Source organism: Artemia franciscana, unplaced genomic scaffold (genome assembly GCF_032884065.1).
Source record: "Artemia franciscana unplaced genomic scaffold, ASM3288406v1 PGA_scaffold_287, whole genome shotgun sequence".
NCBI classification, from domain to species: Eukaryota; Metazoa; Arthropoda; class Branchiopoda; order Anostraca; family Artemiidae; genus Artemia; species Artemia franciscana.
The window spans coordinates 5,818-11,634 of NW_027062659.1; positions in this window are offsets into that span (position 1 = coordinate 5,818).

The window sequence follows — 5,817 nt, forward strand, 5'->3', positions numbered from 1 at the left end:
TCTTTTAGTTTTTTTTTTGGTAGTTTTTACCTTTTTTAGTTTTTTTTTCTTCTCTTGTATTAATGCTAAGGCCAAGGTTCGAACCTGGAACCTCTCGGACCTAGAACCTGGAACATAACGCTTTACCAACTCAGCTACTTCGGCTTGAATACATTCGTTTTTGAATTGGTATATGATGAAATAATTCAGACGTCATATGCGGACAGACAGACAGACACAAAAACAAACAACTTATTTTTTCTTAAATACTTATAATGACGTCATATACTAAGCATCGCCATAACAAACATGACGACAACTAACTTCATGACGACATAAAGCTCAATTCTTATAATGACGTCAGTCGACAGACAGACAAACAACTTATTTTTATATATATAGATAGATAGATAGATTTTTGAAGTTCCCAGTTTTTTTACTCTTTAAGAAATTCAATCTCTTTTAATACTGTTGTCTTTTCAAAGATATTTGATTATTCAAGCAAGCCGATTAACAGACAAAGTGTAACAGACATAACAGACAGACAACTTATTTTTATATATATAGATTTTTATATATACTTATTTTTATATATACAGATAGATAGATTTTTGAAGTTCCCAGTTTTTTACTCTTTAAGAAATTCAATCTCTTTTAATACTGTCGTCTTTTCAAAGATATTTGATTATTCAAGCAACGTAACGGACAGACAACTTATTTATATATATATAGATATATATATATATATATATATATATATATATATATATATATATATATATATATATATATATATATATATATATATATATATATATATATATATATGTTTTTAACTACGTAAAACTTGCGAATATACAACATTCTTTGCTGTCCTATGGTCTGTGCATATAAATAGATTGTCAGGTTTACCGACTCTTGAACATGCAACATATAATGGTCCATGGGAAAACAATCCGTATTCAGATCTATACCTCATGATTCTAATGATTGCCCTTGAGCTTTGTTGATGGTGATTGCTAATCGACCATTCCCTGAGTCGCCATCGTCATTTATATATCCCCCTGTGCACCCCGGCGTCCCTTTTGTAGTTATGTCCCTGTGTCCCGGTCGTCGTCATTTATACTCCCTGTGTCCCGGTGCTTTGTTGATTGCTAATCGAACATTCCTTTTGTCCCGGTCGCTTTCTCTTTGAGTGTCGTCATTTATTTAGATTGTCAGGTTTACCGACTCTTGAACATGCAACATATAATTGTCCATGGGAAAAACAATCCATATTCAGATCTATACCTCATGATTCTAATGATTGCCCTTGAGATTTGTTGATGGTGATTGCTAATTGAACATTCCCTGTGTCCCGGTCGTCATTTATATTCCCAGTATTCCGGTCGTCATTTGTGTCCCAGTGTTCCCCTTTTAGTTTTTTTTTTATTGGTTTTGACCTTTTTTTAGGTTTTTTAGTTTTTTTCTTTTTTCTTTTTAGTTTTTTTTGAAGTTTTTATCTTTTTAGTTTTTTTATTTTTATTTATATTTTTTTAGTTTTCTTTTTCTCCTTTATTTTTCAGTTTTTTTCCTTTTTTCAGTTTTTTTTCTTTTTTAGTTCTTTTAGTTTTTACCTTTTTTAGTTTTTTTTAGTTTTTTAGATGAAAATTTTTTTAGTTTTTTTCCTTTTTTTCTTTTTAGTTTTTTATTGGTTTTTACCTTTTTTTTAGCTTTTTTAGTTTTTTTCGTTTTTTCTTTTTACTTTTTTTTTTAGTTTTTATCTTTTTTATTTTTTTTTTATTTTTATTCTTCATTTTATTAGTTTTCTTTTTCTCTTGTATTTTTCAGTTTTTTCCTTTTTTTTAAGTTTTTTTTTTTAGTTTTTAGTTTTTTTAGTTTTTTTTTCCTTTTTTTCTTTTTAGTTTTTTATTGGTTTTTACCTTTTTTTTAGCTTTTTTAGTTTTTTTCGTTTTTTCTTTTTACTTTTTTTTTTTAGTTTTTATCTTTTTTATTTTTTTTATTTTATTCTTAATTTTATTAGTTTTCTTTTTCTCTTCTATTTTTCAGTTTTTCCTTTTTTTAAGTTTTTTTTTAGTTTTTAGTTTTTTTAGTTTTTTAGTTTTTTTAGTTTTTTTTAGTTTTTAGTTTTTTTAGTTTTTTTTCCTTTTTTTCTTTTTAGTTTTTTATTGGTTTTTACCTTTTTTTAGCTTTTTTAGTTTTTTTCGTTTTTTCTTTTTACTTTTTTTTTAGTTTTTATCTTTTTTATTTTTTTTATTTTATTCTTAATTTTATTAGTTTTCTTTTTCTCTTCTATTTTTCAGTTTTTTCCTTTTTTTAAGTTTTTTTTTAGTTTTTAGTTTTTTTAGTTTTCTAGTTTTTTTAGTTTTTTAGTTTTTTAGCTTTTTTATTTTTTTATTAGTTTTTATTTTTTTTTGTAGTTTTTTCCTTTTTTTAGTTTTTTCAGTTTTTTTTTTTAGTTTTTAGTTTTTTACCTTTTTTGTGGATCGTCACCTGATCCACAGATCCACAGATCCACAGACAACTTATTTATATATATATATATATATATATATATATATATATATATATATATATATATATATATATATATATATATATATTTAACTACGTAAAACTTGCAAATATACAAAATTCTTCGCTGTCCCATTGTCTGTGCATATAAATAGATTGTCAGGTTTACCGACTCTTGAACATGCAACATATAATTGTCCACTGAGTGTCCCGGTCGTCATTTATATTCCCTGTGTCACGGTGTCCCGGTCGTCATTTGTGTCCCGATGTCCCGGTCTATAATTTCGTCAGTCGACAAATATGACGTCAGTCGACAAACATGACGTCAGTTGCACAGAAACATGACGTCAGTCGACAGACAGACAAACAACTTATTTTTATATATATAGATAGATATAGATTTCTTTCATAACCTTATCAATTTAATCAGTAAAATTTAATTGGCTTATGTACATATTTTAATTAGGATGAAATTAAGTTCTTGACGAGGTGCCCTTTTTTTATTTTCTTTCGTAATTTAATAATTTCATTTGGAGGAACTTAAATTTTAAGCCCCAAAAGGCAAAAAAAGTTTATTGCAACCACGATTTTAAAACATATTCCTAATAAAAACTATGTAGCGAGACAAAATAACCATTTATTTCCGATTTCATTATTATTTTCATTTTATTCTGGTTTTGTTCAATGAAAACCTAAAAATTCATTTTCAACTTCTGATCAGAGAGGTTCCTTACGACACGTTGGAGTGAATATAGCACCCTCCGATTAATAATGTATAGTTTCATTTAAAACGTCATCGCAAGGGATATCTATATATATAAAAATAAGTTGTCTGTGTGTTCGTGTCGAGTGACGTCATGTTTGTGTGTCGACTGACGTCATGTTTGTCGACTGACGCCATTATAAGGATTGAGCTTAATGCGTCGTGAAGTTGTTTGTCGACTGACGTCATGTTTGTCAACTGATGAAATTACATACCGGGACACCGGGACACAAAAGACGACTGGGACACAGGGAATATAAATGACGACCGGGAACCTCAAAGAGAAATTACAGACTGGGACACCCGGACACAAATCACGACCGGGACACAGGAATATAAATGATGACCGGGACATAGAGACACAACTACAACGGGGCGCCGGGGGCACAGGCGGGATATATAAATGACGACCGGGACACAGGGATTGTTCGAACAGAAATTACAGACCGGGACACAAATGACGACCGGGACACCAGGACACAAGGAATATAAATGACGACCGGGACACTCAAAGAGAAATTACAAACTGGGATACCGGGATACAAATGACAACCGGGACACAGGGAATATAAATGACGACCGGGACACAGGTATACATCATTAGATTAATGAGGTATAGATCTGAATACGGATTGTTTTTCTCATGGACAATTATATATTGCATGTTCAAGAGTCAGTAAACCTGACAATCTATTTATATGCACAGACAATGGGACAGCGAAGAATATTGTATATTCGCATGTTTTACGTAGTTAAAAACATATATATATATATATATATATATATATATATATATATATATATATATATATATATATATATATATATATATATATATATATATATATATATATATATATATATATATATATATATATATATACATATATATATATATATATATATATATATATATATATATATATATATATAAAAATAAGTTGTTTGTGGGTTATATCTGTCTGTCTGTATGTCCGCACATGACGTCTGAATTATTTCATCATATACCAGGAGAAAAAGAAAACTAAAAAAATAAGAATAAAAACAAAAAACTAAAAAAAGGGTAAAAACTACAAAAAAAAACTAAAAAGAAAAAAGAAAAAAAAACTAAAAAGAAAAAAAAGAAAAACTAATAAAAAACAAAAAAACTGAAAAAGAAAAAAAAAACTAAAAAAAGGAAAAAACTGACAATTAAAGGAGAAAAAGAAAACTAAAAAAATAAAAAAAAAACTTAAAAAAGGGAAAAACTACAAAAAAAAAAAAGAAAAAAGAAAAAAAGACGACCGGACACTCAAAGAGAAATTACAGACTGGGACACCGGGATACAAATGACGACTGGGACGTGTGTGTCGACTGACGTCATGTTTGTGTGTTGACTGACGTCATGTTTGTCGACTATAAATGACGACTGGGACACAGGGACACAACCACAACGGGGAAGCCGGGGGGGGGGGCACAGGGGGATATATAAATGACGATGTAGACACAGGGAATGTTTGATTAGCAATCACCATCAACAAAACTCAAGTGCAATCATTAGAATAATGAGGTATAGATCTGAATACGGATTGTTGTTCCCATGGACAATTATATGTTGCATGTTCAAGAGTCGCGTAACAACTTACGCTCGCGGGGGGGCTTATATATATATATATATATATTTATATATATAAAAATAAGTTGTTTGTCTGTGTGTCTGTCTGTCAGGTGACGTCATGTTTCTGTGTCAACTGACGTCATGAAGTTAGTTGTCGTCATTTCTGCTATGACGGTGACGTCATTAATGGTATTTAAGACATGCGTTCACGGAAAAATGTTTAATTGTAAAATGACTGAAGAACCTACAATGGCAACAGCCGAGGAAGCTGCTCAAAGAGTCTATGCTAAAAAACTTGCTACTGATAGAGAAAGTAAGAAAAGAAAGCGTGCAGAGGAATCACAAGAACAGCAAGAAAACAGGCTTGCAGCTGATAGAGAAAGTAAGAAAAGAAAGCGTGCTGAGGAATCAAAAGAACAGCAAGAAAACAGGCTTGCGGCTAAAGAAGGCAAAACCGCGCAGTTAGATGAAAATCCACCTTGAAAGCGAGAGTCAAAACATATCAAAACTGAAAATGATAGCGATGATGATTAGGTTTGGGATTTCTACTTGGATAAGGTCATCAATGCCTACCACATTTAAGTTAAAAAACAAAGGTTCGGCGATATGTACTTCATAGTGACGCTGAAAAATAAAGAAGAAAAAAGAACTGAAAAAATGTAAAAAACTAAAAAAAACTAAAAAGAAAAAACACTGGGTTTGGGATTTTGACTTGGATAAGGTCATCAATGCCTACCAGATTTAAGTTAAAAAACAAAGGTTCGGCGATATATACTTCATAGTGACGCGGAAAAATAAAGAAGAAAAAAACTGAAAAATGTAAAAAACTAAAAAAACTAAAAAGAAAAAAAACTCAAAGATAAATTACAGACCGGGACACAAATGACGACCGACACAGAGGGAATATAAATGACGACCAGGAACCTCAAAGAAAAATTACAGACTGGGACACCCGGACACAAAT